This window comes from Rhineura floridana, chromosome 2 (assembly GCF_030035675.1).
Source record: "Rhineura floridana isolate rRhiFlo1 chromosome 2, rRhiFlo1.hap2, whole genome shotgun sequence".
Classification (NCBI taxonomy): domain Eukaryota; kingdom Metazoa; phylum Chordata; class Lepidosauria; order Squamata; family Rhineuridae; genus Rhineura; species Rhineura floridana.
The window spans coordinates 222395106-222412112 of NC_084481.1; the positions used below are offsets into that span (position 1 = coordinate 222395106).

A 17007-nucleotide genomic window follows, 5' to 3' on the forward strand; every position below is an offset into this window, starting at 1 on the left:
GGCCAGCCTGGGTGAGTGGAGTCAGTCCAGGGCTTGAAAGTACTCCACTGAGAAGGCTGCCACCTTCAAATCTGCAACTGTCCACAGATCCCAGCAGCTTCTGATACATAGCCTGAGATAAGCTGGTAAACCAGATTCAACAACCATGCTTTGAAGTGGATTTGTAAATCATCCCTTGTGTGCTGCCTACGGTTAGGTAGGATGCCTGATTTGACAAACCAGATTTATCGCAGTTGCTCCACTTTTGGTGGCCTCTGCGTCTGCACCCACGGACCGCGGGTGGGCTGAGTAGATGGGAAATGAAAGTGCACCGACAGCGCTAATGCACAGTTTGCTGCATCAGTCATGCACTGAGGGTGGTGGAAGGGATGAGTTGCCTTCTCTTTGGGATGCCAAGAGCCAATTCAGAGGCTTGTGTGATATATTTCTTGTTAGACCATACTACTGCAGACTGCAGGATGAGCCGTGCTAGTAGCTGGGCTGTGCTAATCAACAAGTGTACAGTTAATCAACAATTAATCAACAATAAAAAGGCACATGCTTTCACGTAAATGCTTGTACATGTGTAGAGACAGCTTGTATCTGGTTGTCATGCGTGAACAAGACCTGTGTGTACTGTACACATGATGGGCACCACTTAGGGATGGGCGAGAATTTTGATTCAGTTTGCATTTAAGCCAAATCTATTAAATCCGCACTTTCCAAAACAATATGAGAAGTGCAGCCATCCTTCGAAATTCACACTGATTCTAATTTTGCATAGCAGTTCGCCAACCAAAAAAAGTTGACAAAAATATATATATTATGGGAAAGCGTGCATAAAAATGAATATCTTAGTGAAAATAACATGCAAAAATGCATTATATGATGAGACATTACTTGCAAAAATGTGTACGTTAGTCAAGACTGCCTACAAAAATGTATTTATTAGGAGAAATGCACACTAAAGTGCTGGAGAATTTTCATGAGGATTTAAAAAAATAAATAAATCCGCAAATTGCTCTAGAAATGTGAAGAACTGAATTTAAGATGGGGAAAAAATGAGAGACTGACAGATCTTTCCATCCCTAGTGCCACTCCAATGACAGCCTCTGTCAGTAATCCAACATGTTCCATCAACTGAGATCTCCCACCCCATGCCCTCCCCCACCCCAGATGATGCCTTGGCTCTGCTCCTGACTTGCCCAGTTTCTATCCCCCCCCCCAGATTAATCATAATCTCCAGATCCCCAGCGTCCATTTGAAAAGACAGAGTAAGTTTCTAGCATTTGCAGAATCTGAGACATTAGGTAAAATGTACAGGCACCATTCTTTTTCATTGTTTTTGGTCAGAAAGTAGCCTGCTCCCTCCCTTTCAGTGTTTTACTTTGCCTGCCTACGTGCCTGGAAAAATTCCTGTGGATGCCCACGGTGGACCCCACTCACCCAAAGTGGGCTGTGAGTCCTCCTAGACAGGAAGGGTTACAGAGGGCTTCCTGTTTCAGTTGCTTGAGCAATAAGGGCTTCCTGAACTCTGGTGTGTCCCTGTATCTTTTGGTTGCCCTTTTTGTCCTGACTTCTGGTTTGATCCTCTGTCCTCTGTCCTGCCTTCAGCCCTGATTCTGGTTGCCCTTCAGTCCTGGCTTCATCCCAGGGTTCCTGGCTCAACTCAGGCTGCTGTCATGGCCCAACCCTGACACCAGATTCCTTTAGGCCAGCGGTTCCCAAAGCTTCCTTCCTGTGGACCACTTGAAAATGGCTGAGGGTCTTGGCGTGACACTTAATGACTTTTCTGCCCATTGTAGCAATTGTAACACACGGCCAGAGCTTGGAAAAGTTACTTTTTTGGACTACAGCTCCCATCAGCCCAATCCAGTGGCTATGCTGGGTGGGGCTGATGGGAGTTATAGTTTAAAAAAGTAACTTTTCCAAGCTCTGATGCTTGATGAGTTTTAATTCTGTTCTTATTGCTTCTTTTATTTCTTGTATTTTATTACATTCCACAGAATTCAAATTGTAATACAATAAAGCACAAGAAGGAAAAGAAGCAATAGCAATACAGTTACAAATCAATATGAATACTTAACGTGATGGATGTTCTGTCTCTAGTCTTCACCCACAAATGCACAAACATGCCGTGGATCACCTGAATGCAGCTTGTGAAATGCTGGTGGACCACAGGCCACGAATTGGGAACCCCTGCTCTAAACAAATTAACCAGTGACCATCCAGATGTTGCTGGACTACAACTCTCATCATCCTTGACCATTGGCCATACTGACTGGGGTTGATGGGAACTGGAGTCTAGCAAGAACTGGAAGGTCGCAGGTTTCCCATCCCTGCTCTATAGCACTGGTGTCCAACCTTCCCCCCCCCCGCATAGACCACTTGAAACTGCTGAAGATCTTGGCGGACCACTGGATTATTTTTCTGCCTGTTGTAGCGATTGTAATGTGCTGTGTTAGATGCTGTATTTTTCATTGTCTTTTTGTAGACATGCCGTGGACCACTTGAATGAAGCTCGCGGACCGCTGCTGGTCCATGGATGACAGTTTGGGAACCCCTGGTGTATAAAGAGATCCCAGCCACCTAGCACAATTTGAGAACATGTCTCTAAAATCTAAAATACACTTACCAATGTCTATAAAGGCGCCTTTGGTCACATCCACATCATATACTTAAAGCACATGGCTTCCCCCAAAGAATCCTGGGAACTGTAGTTTGTTATGGGGGCAGGGAACTGTAGATTATAAGGGGTAAACTACAGTTCCCAGGATTCTTTAGGGCTGGGATGGTTGACCTGTGGGCTTCAAGCAGGTCCATGAACTGGGGGCCAATAAAAATCAATTTCTAATGCAATACAATTAACTGTATTTATTTATTTATGGAAGTCCATATTATTATTATTATTATTTACTAGATTGATTAGTTGCTTGAGCCAGTGTGGTGTAGTGGTTAAGGTGTTGAACTACACCCTGGGAGACCAGGGTTCAAATCCCCACACAGCCATGAAGCTCACTGGATGTCCTTGAGCCAGTCACTGCTTCTCATCCAGTCACTGCTTCTCATCGTCAGAGGATGGCAATGGTAAACCCCCTCTGAATACCACTTGCCATGAAAACCTTATTCATAGGGTCATCCATAAGTCAGGATTGACTTGAAGGCAGTCCATTTCATTTCATTTGATACCCAAAGGTCCCCAAGCGACTTACAGAATGTTAAACAAATAAAAGACAATATAAAAACATAACAATAAACAACAAAACACTAGCAATAGCACCGCCACACAGTCACAGGAAGGTTTAGCAGCATATTAAAACAAAACATCATCTCAATCTATCAAATGCCTGGGAGAAAAGGCACATCTTTACCTGGCGCGGAAAAGGTGACAGTGAAGGCGCCAGGCAGACCTTATTGGGAAGCATATTCCACAGATGGGGAGCCACAACTGAAAAGGCCCTCTCCCCTGTCATCACCCTCTGAGTCTCCATCAGAGAGGGGATCTGGAGAAGGGCCTCAGAGGAAGATCTAAGGGTTTGGGTAAGTGCATATTGGGAGAGGTGTTCCAGAGGATATTGGGGTAGTAAGCTGTACAAAGCTTTATAGGTCAAAACCAGCACTTTGAATTGGGGTTGGAAGTGTACAGGCAGCCAGTGCAATTGGAACAGGATAGAAGTTATGTGCTCTGTTCGCCTTGAACCTGTCAACAATCAGGCAGCTGCATTCTGCGCTAATTGAAGCTTCCGAACCGTTTTCAAAGGCAGCCCCATGTAAAGCGCATTGCAATAATCCAACCTTGAGGTTACCAGAACATAGATTACTGCCACCAGGTTATCCCTGTTCAGATAGGGTCGCAGTTGGGCCACCAATCTAAGATGATGGAAGGCACTCTGCCTGAAGCGATAGCAGTGGATCCAGGAGATCCCGCAAACGACAAACCCGCTCCTTCAGAGGGAGTGTGACCCCACCTAGAGCAGGCTGCAAACCGCTTGGCTGGCCAGAGCTTTCATCAGATTCTCAAAGGGGTCTGTGACCCCAAAATGGTTATGAACCACTGCTTTAGGGGAGCCATGACTTTGCCTCTGACTATACAGTTGCTTTCAGGGAAAAAAGCATTTTTAAAATGGGTATTATAGATGCCACTGGATATAAATCATCCAAAGGAAGCACAAATTAGCTAACGCCCAAATTAAAACAACAACAACCCAATAACCACAAAGTACACAGCATCTGTGGCTGGGAAAGGAAGCAGCAGGGAGTCAGCTAACAAAGCAGAGAAATGGGCAGCCATCCAACAGGGAAGGTTTAAGCAAAGTAAATGCCTGACCTCTGGGGTAAAGCCCTTCCCCAAATGAGAACTGGCGACACAGATGCACTCATCATGATGTTGATGGCATTTATTACCTGGAGCCCTGAGCAGAGCCACAGGGAAGAAAGGTGAATCAAGTGGGGAATGACGAAAGAAAGAAAAAGGGTCCTGCCAACTTTAAATTTCAAAATTAAATTGATTTTTAAAAAGCAGAGTGGGTGGAATGTACAAAATATCCCATTCTGCAGATTATGCAGGTTAGACAGAGGAGTTAATGAGAGAAGATTCTGTGTCATTTTGCTCCAAAGAGGACAAGGCCATCTACTCTAATTCGGTGCTGAAAGGTAAGGGCAGAATTGGAAAAGTTACTTTTTTGAACTACAACTCCCATCAGCCCCAGCCAGCATGGCCACTGGATTGGGCTGATGGGAGTTGTAGTTCAAAAAAGTAACTTTTAGGGTCAGCTTTACTTGAAGTTTCTTACCTCCCTTACCCCCAGGGAAAAAAGAGAGAGAAACCTGATCCCCAAGGTGTACTGCAGACAGACCTGGCCATCTGACTTCACAGGTCAAAAGGGTGACAATTTCCACACATAAAGCATCCATATACTTCATTACGAAGCAAAACAAAAACAGAGATCCAGGCTTCCCCCTAGAGACTGGGCTTTTTACTGTATGGAAAGCGCTGGGAAAATGTGGGATAATGCTTGCTTTGATGCAATGTCATCTAACCTCCCTGAAAACAAATAAGGATGAATACAATATACAGGACGTCTGGAAGTGCCCAAGGACTCTGTCACTTCAGGCAAATGCATCAATCAACCCATCCCAATCTTGCTACTCCAGTATAGACCGATATACATTTTGCAACTGAAACAATTCATGCTGAATGAATGTTAATTATTTACATTTTTATCTCACCTTGTCTCTGAGGATCTCAGGGTAACATACAAAGTTCTCCCCAGTCACACTTATTTTATCATCACAACAACTCTGTGAGGTAGGTTAGGCAGAGAGATAGCAGTTGGCCCAAGGTCACTGAGGAAGTTTCATGACTGAGTGAGGATTTGAACTCGAGTCTCTCTGACTCTTGTCTGACACTCTAACTGCTATACTACACTGGCTCTCTAGCACTGGCTAGAGACAATCTCTTTTTAAAAGAGAACTGATGATGGTATGATGAATAAACCACTACCCGTAATGAACACCCCAACTCATTTTGTCTCACAATTGTTTCCCGCCAAATGGGTTTCAGGGGTTATTGCATATTTATTTTCAATAATAAATATATTATTTGTTTATACTTCCCCGATACATTTATTTATACTCCCCCACGCACAAAGGTGGCATACAAAATGCTATTAAAATTTTCTGAAAAAGAAACGATTGCAATCAAAACAGTCCTCTCAACAAAACATGTGCTATACTGCTGAGGTATTTGAAATATGAAAACCTCTTCATCAGAGTCAACAGTGGAACGGATGTGGACATGGTGAGTAATGGTGCTTATTTATTTTCATCTCTCTGGAAATCTATCTATCTGTCTGTCTGTCTGTCTGTCTAAGCACCAGCCCGTAGATGTAGTCCTGTGCATACTCACTTGGGAGCAAGCCCTATTGAAGTCAGTTGGGTATGCTTCTGAGTAAGCATGTAATGGATTGTGCTATGCTTCGCCATGTGGCTATTCTCACCTGAACACTGAATGGAGCATCAGTGATTAAAAAAGAGAAAATAATTGTGTCAAAAACAGAAGCAGTGGCTTACCTTTGCGATAAACAGTTCCCAATTCTTTTGAAGCCCCTTAAAACTCTGTTTTCTAAAAAGAGCATAAGGAGCAGCAGAGTCCTGGCATCAACGTGTCTCTCTCCCTACATGTATGAAACCGGGGCCAGGAAGTAACAGTCAGTTGTGGTGGCATTACTCCAGATAAAGGAAACAGAAAAAAAAGCCTGCACAACCAACTCAATTGTTTCAACACTGCTTGCTTGAAATGGAAATGGACTGCCTTCAAGTCGATCCCAACTTATGGGTAACCTATGAATAGGGTTTTCATGGTAAGCAGTATTCAGAGGGGGTTTACCATTGCCTCCCTCTGAGGCTAGTGCTTTCCAGCTGGCTAGAGTCTGCTCAGCTTGCCACAGCTGCACAAGCCAGCCCCTTCCTTGTCCGCAACTGCCAGCTGGGGGTCAACGGGGCTTCTTGGGACCATGCAGCTTGCCCACGGCTGCACAGGTGGCAGGGCAAGTAAACCCCTGAGCCACTCACTGTGGGGGTGATCTTTAGCTGGCCCTTTACACCCAGGAGACACGAGCAGGGATTTGAACTTACAGACTCTGGACTCCCAGCCAGGCTCTCCTCCCCACTGTGCTATACCAGATGCTCGCTTAATGCAGTTAATCATAATAATAGCATTTTCCATGACCTAACAGCACAAGAACAAGAGCCTTATTCCAAAAGATTAGAGAAATGAAAGGGAAATATAAAACCAAGAGTAGGGATGTTGAATAAGCAACAGGGAAACATACTGACTGACCGAGATGAAATAAAAGGAAGATGGAAGCAATACAGTGAAGAACTCTGTAAAAGAGATGCAAGGATGACAGATTCATTCATGGAGGAACTGTATGATGAAGAACCAGAAATTTCAGAATGTGAGGTGAAAGCTGCTCTTGAAATACTTGGAAGAAACAAATCACTAGGAACAGATGGCATACCAATAGAGCTGCTACATGCTACTGAGACTGAATCTGTCCACATTTTGAGAAAAAATTGTCAAGAAATATGGAAAACTAAACAATGGCCCACAGACTGGAAGAGTTCCATATACGTCCCAGTTCCAAAGAAAAGGGATCCCAGGGAATGCAGTAATTATCGAACTGTTGCCTTAATATCCCATGCAAGTAAAGTAATGCACAAGATTCTACAACAAAGGTTCTTACCACATATGGAGTAAGAAATGCCAGACCTCCAAGATGGATTCAGAAAGGGAAGAGGCACCAGAGATCATATCACAAACATATGTTGGATAATGGAACAGACCAAGGAATTTCAGAAGAAAATCACCCTGTGCTTTATAGATTACAGCAAAGTCTTTGACTGTGCAGATCATGAAAAACTATGGAATGCTTTAAAAGAAATGGGGGTGCCACAGCATCTGATTGTCCTGATGCACAACCTATACTATGCACAAGAGACTACTGTAAGGACAAAATATGGAGAAACTGATTGGTTCCCATCAGAAAGGGTGTGAGACAGGGGTGTATTTCATCACCCTATTTATTTAATCTATACGCAGAACATATCATACAGAAAGCGGGATTGGACCAAGATGAAGGAGATGTGAAAATTGGAGGGAGAAATATCAATAATTTAAGATATGCAGACGATACCATACTACTAGCAGAAACCAGTAATTATTTGAAATGAACACTGATGAAAGTTAAAGAGGAAAGCACAAAAGCAGTACTACAGCTGAACGTCAAGAAGACTAAAGTAATGACGACAGAAGATTTATGTAACTTTACAGTTGACAGTGAGGACACTGAACTTGTCAAGGATTATCAATACCTCGGCATAGTCATTAACCAAAATGGAGACAATAGTCAAGAAATCAGAAGAAGGCTAGGACTGGGGAGGGCAGCTATGGGAGAACTAGAAAAGGTCCTCAAATGCAAAGATGTATCACTGAACACTAAAGTCAGGATCATTCAGACCAATCTCTATGTATGGATGTGAAAGTTGAACAGTGAAAAATGCAGATAAGAGAAAAATCAACTCATTTGAAATGTGGTGTTAGAGGAGAGCTTTGCACATAACATGGACTGCAAAAAAGACAAATTGAGTGTTAGAACAAATTAAATCAGAACACTCACTAGAAGCCAAAATGATGAAAGTGAGGTTATCATACTTTGGACACATAATGAGAAAAATGCTTTTAAATGCTTTTAAATAAATAAATCTGTAGTGCATTTGCAAATCAGCACAGATGGTACTGCGTTGGATGGGCTGACTCGGTGCATCTTTTGCCCCAATAGGCATCACTTTCAGGAATGGAAAGATCTATCAGCTTTGGTTCTCTCAATTTCTCATTTTTCCAGTCTTAAATTCAGTTTTATACATTTCTGTAACCAATTTGTGATTTTTTTCTTTAAAAAAAACCTCATGAAAATTCTCCAGCATTTTAGTGTGAATTTCTCTTAACAAACACATTTTTGTAGGCAGTTTTGACTAATATACACATTTTTGCATGCCATTTCTCATCACATAATGCATTTTTGCATGTGATTTTCATAAGAGTGGCTTTATACTATAGTCAGCATGGATTTTTCGCATTCTGCAATATTAAATTGAACATATCCCCCCATGCCATTCTGATGCTTCTCATAAGCTCAGTTCAAAACAAAACCTTACAAAACTTATAGCCCAGAATTCAGAAATGCTTGCTTAACAACCCTCTAGGTTTTCATGGCAATACACAAACACTCCGAGAGAATCGAGAGTACAAAGTGTAAAATGAGAGGGGGAAATCCAGACCCCTGTTGGACTTTTTTCTGTCAGTGGTCTCATAATTTGTTGAAATTAATTAAAAATCAGCCATGTTCACAGAGTATCTGTAACCCTATTACTGACCTTGCCCCATACTCTTACCTTCATCTTCTGCAGTTTAAAAGTTTAAAAAATGCCTGGCTGATTTTTAATTAATCTAAGAAATTTAACATTGGAGTCTATTATAGTGTCAGGCATGCTCAGTAAGAATCAACTGTCCGTGTTCTAAAAGCCAGACTCACAGCTGTTTGGCTTGGCTAATCAGGTGGCCACACCCACGCCAGACCTTTATTTCACTTTAGATAGTCATCTATTCACTAGAAGCTAAAATGATGAAACTGTAGAATAAGACCAAACAAGAGATGGATTGATTCCATAAAGGAAGCCACAGACCTGAACATACAAGATCTGAACAGGGTGGTTCATGACAGATGCTCTTGGAGGTCGCTGATTCATAGGGTCGCCATAAGTCGAAATCGACTTGAAGGCACGTAGCAACAACAAAAGAGATAGCAATGGCAACAGGCATTGAAAACAGTGGACATAATAACCAGTGGTGGCTGGTGCCCATTGAGACTGGTGGGATGGAAGGTAGGAAAGGCCAACAGTAGGTGGAGCCAACAGCCAATTACAGGTTAAGCCAGAGCCAACTAATTCTAGTCCCTGTCCTCCTCCCTGCAAGGGCAATACAGAGACCGAGGAGGTGGAAATTCACAGCTAGGCTACCCTCTGGACCAGCTGTAAGTAGGAAGGTAGACAGGTAGAAGCTGACTGAGGGCAGGCAGACTGAGGGTAGTGGGGCAGTGTCCTATTTGCCCTAATGGACTAGCCTCCACTGATAAAAAACTTTCTCAAAATATAGATCAAGTCACCTGTCTTTAAAAAACCATCTCTCTCTCTCTCTCTCACTCTCACTCACTCTCACCCCCCCATATAATTACATGTCCTGACAGGCTTGTAAAAAGTTTTTTTCGCAGGTGATGAAAGCAGTACAACAAGAGCACCTGCCTAATATTAATGGGCACTGCAGATACTGGGTCCTGCCCCACAAAAAGATGGCCTTCTCCCAGGCGTGGAACAAACATCAGGCGGCACTTGCCTTGAACAAACCTTAAGGAATAACAATCGCTGCGGCCAAGTGAGCAGAATGGGCACATGTATTTATTTTAGAAATGTACAAACTACTTCACAGCCTAAGGCCATCAAAACAGTGCACCGCAAAATAAAAATAGGATGAAACATACAAAATAATAATGTAAAAACAATTAATTTCTGCAAACTCTAAAAACAGTAAAACCAAGTCACATCCGCGCCATACATTTAAAGCGCATTTAAAGGACATGGCTTCTTCCTAGGTATCCTGGGAACTATAGTTTGTTAAGGGTGCTGGGAACTGTAGCTCCATGAGGGGTAAACTACAGTTCTCAGGATTCTATTTTTTTTGGGGGGGGAGGGGGAATGTGCTTTAAATGTATGGCATGTATGCAGCCTATTGTCTCCTCTGACAGGCAGCAGCACTCTAGAGTCTCATGCAGAGAATCATTTCTGTCACTTGCTGCCTGATCGTTTTATGTGGAGATGCCAAGGACTGAACTTGGGAAAGATCTTTCTCTTATGGTCCTTCTCCTGGCCTGTCGTGTTTGGATATACAATACGTTTTCAGAGTTTACTTCGCAACCAACAGTGAGCCCGTAGGGCTGTGTGTATAGTGTAGTGGCTAACTGCACAAATTGTGAAGTTCCTTCTCTAAATCTTACCTCAGCCGTGAGCTCACTAAGTTGCTTAGGCAAGCCACCCACAACTGTCTTAGGACCCTTCCAGACTGTCAATATTTTGGGGAGGGATTCCTGACAAATTCATGATGCGCAGTTAACGTTGATTTGGAGATTACCAACCCACTTCCACAAGAGACTGGGCTTTTTGTGGTAAAGAAGGTGATGGGACATTTTATTTATTTATTTATTAAATTTATGTCCCTTCTTTCCTCTCAGAAGGAACCCAGGGAAGCACTAGAAAGTGTGGGATAACACTTGCTTTGACACAACATCATCCAACTTCCCCACAAACACATCAAATGAATGCTCATTAAATAGCTGACGTTGTCTAATTTCTCTGCAAACAAATCAGGCTGAATGCTCATTAGGTTGCCTGGAAGATGCACAACCTATACTCTGGACAAGAGACTACTGTATGGACAGAATATGGAGAAACCAATTGGTTCCCAATTGGAAAGGGTGTGAGATGGGGTGTATTTTATCACCCTATTTGTTTAATCTGTATGCAGAACATATCACACGGAAAGCGGGATTGGACCAAGATGAAGGAGGTGTGAAAATTGGAGAGAGAAATATAAATAATTTAAGATATACAGACGATACCATACTACTAGCAGAAACCAGTAATTATTTGAAATGAATGCTGATGAAAGTTAAAGAGGAAAGCACAAAAGCAGGACTACAGCTGAAAGACAAATAATTGGGTGTCAGAACAAATTAAACCAAAACTATCACTAGAATCTAAAATGATGAAACTGAGGTTATCATACTTTGGACACATAATGAGAAGACATGATTCACTAGAAAAGATAATAATGCTGGGAAAAACAGAAGGGAGTAGAAAAAGAGGAAGGCCAAACAAGAGATGGATTGATTCCATAAAGGAAGCCACAGACCTGAACTTACAAGATCTGAACAGGGTGGTTTATAACAGATGCTACTGGAGGTCGCTGATTCTGCCATAAATCATGATTGACTTGAAGGCACATAACAACAACCACTGGAAGTGTTGAACTGTGGGATGGTGATAACAACACTAGTTTAAGTTGCCTTTTAAAAGGATTATTGTTAGAATATGTCAACAACAGTGCTTCACATACATTGTCATAGAAGCCTGTACAACAACCCTGTAAGGAAGGTCAGAATCATCATCATCATCATATATAACAAGAGCAATTTCAGTTCTCTAAGTGACAGTCCTTATGTAACCATGCACATGAAGGAGGCATCAGCAGGCTTGGGACAGGGACCCCAAAGTTTGTAGAAGGAAATGTTGTCTTTATCTGCCATATTTAGGGGATGTTTTTTAAAGGGAGACACCCCCCGTCCCCTGCAGTAGCTCAATGAGGACGGAGCATATTCAGTGACTGTGGCGTGCTGGCTGGTGTAAGTGTGTGAAATGGAAAATCTCCGTTTCCATGGAATGGAATGGAGTATCCTGAACAGGTACACTCCACACTGCAACATTTTGTTGCAGGTTCGATGTGATATCTCTATTTTGCAGAGCGGTAGGGGTGAGGGGAGGGTTCAGGATGAGGCAGCTGTGGCTTGCCTAAGTCCATTCAATGAGTTCATGAGTGCGGCAGAGTCAACCCAGAGATTCTCTTCCTCAAACTCGTAGTCAAAGGGACATTACAGCTTGGTGGTGTGTGAAACGTCTGGACCATTTTACAGTCGGGCGAGTCATCCGGATTTTTCACCAGAAAACGAGCTTTTAAAAGTTGCAAGATTCTCGGTGTTTCCCCACTGTGGTCATTTTTGAAATGATTCAGATGTGTCCCATCTTAGACAATGTCTGCTCAGAAATAAGTCTCTGTTTGGGCCACACTAGATGTGACTTTTATCATGCAGTTTGGGGTTGCCCAGTTGTTTCTTGTTTAATAAATAACTGGAGCAGTGGTGAGTGTGTGTGTGTGTGTTTGTTCTGAAGCTAGATCAGGACTGCCATGTGCCAAAGCACCTTGGACAGCTCCTTCGAAAGTTTGGACTAAAACCTGGAGCAGATTCCACTGCCCCATTGACATGGAGGTACCAGCCTCCACTGACTAGTAGAGCCTGATCTACCTTCTGACCATGCCCTTGAATAAGGGTCAGGGACTGTGAACCTTTGCAATGGTATAAAAGAGAAAATTTCATTGGGTACAGCTTGTTGTAGCAGAATGCTGCAGGATGAAAACGTTGGAGTTTTTGTGATTGCAAAAAGCATAATTATGGACCTCATCTAGATGTGGTATGGGCACTAACTTAGATGGCTTTAAGGACACAAAAATTCCTTTAGAATCACAGCTAGGGAAAGGTGCACAGCTTAACCACTCCTGCTTTAAGTGGAGATTAGACAAATGCTTGGAGAATGGGTCAATCTATGGACATTAGCTCTGCTAGCTAAATCGAACCTCCAGGTTCAGAGGTAGTATATCAGTGAATACCAGTAGCCAACAATGGGAGGCTATTGCATTTATGCACGACCTGGGAGACCAGGGCTTGAATCCCCACACAGCCATGAAGCTCACTGGGTGACCTTGGGCCAGTCAGCCTCACAGGAAGGCAATGGTAAACCACCTCTGAATACCGCTTGCCATGAAAACCCTATTCATAGGGTTGGCATAAGTCGGGATCAACTTGAAGGCAGTCCATTCCCATTTTTGTGGGTTTTCCAGAGGCCTCTGGATGGCCACTGTGAGAACAGGATGCTGGACTAGATGGGCCTTTGCTCTGATTCAGTAGTGCTTTTCTGCCAAAAGCCCTCCTTCTACATGATTGTTAAGGATTCAGGAGTATCTGGTTACCATGCTCACTCTACATTACATTGTAGTTCCAGGAGGTTGATTTTTGGGGTCTGTGTGTGTTAAAAAACACCAAGAATGGAGCCATCAAAGTGGAAGATCCTCAGGGGAGGATTACGTTGGAATTGCTCTCTATTGAGATGCGTAGCAAAGTTGTGTAGCACTGCAGAACAGAGAGTATTGAGCAAGCTTAGTGTGTGTGTTTGAATCTTTGCTAAGATTCTACCTTCCCTGCAAATTAGTCAGACAGAGACTTTAAGCTTTAAAATAAGAAACAACTACTTTATTCTGGAAGTACATGCTTGATAGGAAAGAGTTCTACATCTAGCTTAACTGGCTATGCTGGAGCAGCAAGCACTGGTCCCAGTACTCGCCCTCATCCTGGTTGAGAGGAGAGACAAAGAGAAGATGTCTGCTCCCCTCTTGAGACAAAGAGAAGAACACAGAGAGAGGCGGGAAGGAACTGAGATCAAACTTCCTGTTGCTTATCAGTCTAGCAGGAAGGGAAGAGACAGCAGGATCAAAGGGAAAGGTATAGCCTCAACCAGCAAGAGGTCTAGCTCTCTCTAGCTACCCTTATTAACCCCATGCAGCCTCAACCCACCAAGTTGGAGTTGAACCTCATACATTCAACAGATTATTCTCAACCATTTTATTCCATGGGCCATTTTTCCTCTGAAAACCAACCCACCCATCTTTTCTCCAGGGGCAGTAAAAAACCCAACATGAGGTGACGGGCAATTTTCTGTAGAAAAACAGCATAAGGGGAAAGGTTTCAGAAATTCCTTGCCTCCACCTTCCTGCTAGCCAACCTGCAACCAAAGTAGCTGCATTTTGAAAAAGCCCCCCTTCCAGCAGTAATGAAACTACACGTCAGCGGTGCGTAACCACAATCTGCTTGCAACAGGATCTGGAGGGAGTTTCCTTGCTAGAAGTCATGAAGGAGGGCTGAGCAATAACACCACCCATTTTTAGAAATGAAAACATGATGTACGTTTCACCAACGCAGAAGAAAAGTTATTTTGTTGTTGTTAAGTGCCTCCAAGTCGGCTACGACTTATGGCGACCATATGAATCAGTGACCTCCAAGAGCATCTGTCATGAACCACCCTGTTCAGATCTTGTAAGTTCAAGAAAAGTTATACATCAAATCAATATTATTAAATACTACCCACAGATAGGATCAGCGATATCTTTTGCCTTGTGCTTCCTCAAAGGAGTCACATCAGGATGAATGCTGAATAAACAGTTTGCCTGGAGGAGACCCTAGACCACTGTTCTTCAACCTTGGGTCCCCAGATGTTCTTGAACTACAACTTCCATCATCCCCAGACAGCTTATCTAGTGGTCAAGAAATCATGGGAGTTTGGGTCACCAGATGTTGCTGAACTACAACTCCCATGATCCCTGGCCATTAGCCATACTTTCTTGGGCTGATGGGAGTTGTAGTTCAGCAACATCTGGAGGGCCAAAGGTTCCCCACACCTGCCCTAGACCAACACTCTATCCACTACAATTCAGGCGTGAGCAACCTGCACCCCTAGTACTGCAAGCCTTTGGCCAAACATCATGTGGTCCTTGTCCTAATTTCATGTAGATGATGAGGGGAAAGTGGGGGGCAGGAGAAAGAGGGAGGTCGCTTCTAGGGAGAGGAAGAAATTCAATTCAGTTTGCATTTAAAGGCAAATCTCTCTAATGTGCCCTCTCTGAAACAATATGAGAACCAAAACACAGCTAGCCTTCAAAATGTGCACTTTTCTAAATGTTGCAATGTAGTTGTCCAGCCAGGTAATATGTGCAAAAATGCAGATACTGTAGCATAATGTAAATAATATAGAAAAATACCTCATTATTAGTGACAATAATGTACACAAACGTATTACATTAGGCAAAATTGAATACAAAGATATATTTAATATGAGAAATCTCATGAATCTTCATGAGGACCTTGTCTAAAAAAATCACAAACTGATGTGGAAATGTGGAAAACTGAACTTAAGACTGGAAAAATGAAAAAATGAAATCAGTATATTTGCACATCTCCATTTGCTTTCAGACAACCTGTTTACTGAGCATTCATTCTAATTGGTTTGTAGGGATGTCGCATCAAGCAGATTCCACTGCGTTTCCCCATCACTTTCTTTACTGCAAGAATCGATTTTTTTTTTTTGCAAGAGGATTTATTATGCAAGAGCACTAAATCCACTTTAATTGTGCAATCTGAATGTGCTGGTATGTGACTGAATCACACCTACAAAATAGCAACAGTCTAGAAGGAGGGGAAGAGAGAGAGAGAGAGAGAGAGAGAGAGAGAGAGAGAGAGAGAGAGAGAGTAGCAGAATGAGAAAACGAGTTGGCCCTAAGTACTGTAGGCTCTGTTCAGTGCCAATATGTGGTTCATGACAGATTACCCCCAAGGGGATGCGGCCCTTGACAAAAAAAGTTTGCCCGCCCCCGAACTACGCACAGATACTAGACAAAAATAAAGGAAGCTTGCCTTATAATGTCAGATAATCTGTCCTTTCAGCTCAGCATTATCTACTGCAACTGGCAGCTGTTCTTCAGGGCTTCAAACTGGAGGGTTCCCCCTCCAGCTCTGCTATTGGTCCCTATACTTTTTTCATGCAAAGCATGTGGTCTACCACTAAACTAGGACTTTCCCTATACTCAGAGGCACTCAGTGTAGAGATGGAAGGATCTGCCAATTTCAGTTATTTCAGTTGCTCATTTTCCCAGTCTTATACAATACTTCAATAAACAAATGATTATTTATTTATTTATTTGTATTCCACCCTTCCTTCCAGCAGGAGCCCAGGGCAGCAAACAAAAGCTCTAAAAACACTTTAAAACATCATAAAAACAGACTTTAAAATACATTAAAACAAAACATCTTTAAAAAACGTTCAAGACATCTTTAAAAAAGGCTAAAAACATTTTAAAAAAAAGGTTTAAAAACATATTAAAAAGCAACTCCAACACAGGTGCAGACTGGGATAAGGTTTCAACTTAAAAGACTTGTTGAAAGAGGAAGGTCTTCAATAGGTGCTGAAAAGATAACAGAGATGGCACCTGTCTAATATTTAAGGGGAGGGAATCCCACAGGGTAGGTGCTGCCACACTAAAGATCCATTTCATATGTTGTGTGGAACGGACCTTCTGATAACAACAACAACAACAAGATGGTAGCTGCAGGAGGCCCTCACCTGCAGAGTGCAGTGATCAACTGGGTATATAAGGGGTAAGATGATCTCTCAGGTATCCTGGTCCCAAGCTGAATAGGGCTTTGGACACCAAAACCAGAACCTTGAACTTAGCCCAGTAGCTAATGGGCAGCCAGTGCAGTTCTGACATGTTGGTGATACCCTACTCCTGTGAGCAGCCTCACTGCCGCATTTTGCACCAGCTGCAGCTTCCAGACCAACCTCAAGGGCAGCCCCACATAGAGTGCATTACAGTAATCGAGCCTAGAGATTACCAGTGCGTGGACAATAGTGGTCAGGCTATCCTGGCCCAGAAACAGCAGCAGCTATCTTACCAGCCAAAGCTGGTAAAAGGCACTCCTAGCCACTGAGGTCACCTGGGCCTCTAGTGACAAAGATGGATCCAGGAGCACCCCT

At 42.9% G+C, this 17007-nt stretch overlaps 1 protein-coding gene across 3 annotated transcripts in view; it reads right to left on the minus strand.

Annotated features, from left to right (window-relative positions):
- The window catches only part of GPR132 (G protein-coupled receptor 132), a 37102-nt gene that overhangs the window by 19256 nt on the left and 839 nt on the right, over positions 1-17007 (minus strand). Inside the window, exon 1 of one of the 3 annotated variants that reach the window (XM_061613281.1) lies at positions 15888-15970. The exons of 1 other annotated variant lie outside the window; for it this stretch is intronic. The gene's annotated coding sequence lies outside the window, so the exon portion shown is untranslated. Of the gene's footprint in view, positions 1-6051; positions 6138-15887; positions 15971-17007 lie in introns of those variants that run through there. One more of the 3 variants, XM_061613280.1, reaches the window with a different exon arrangement.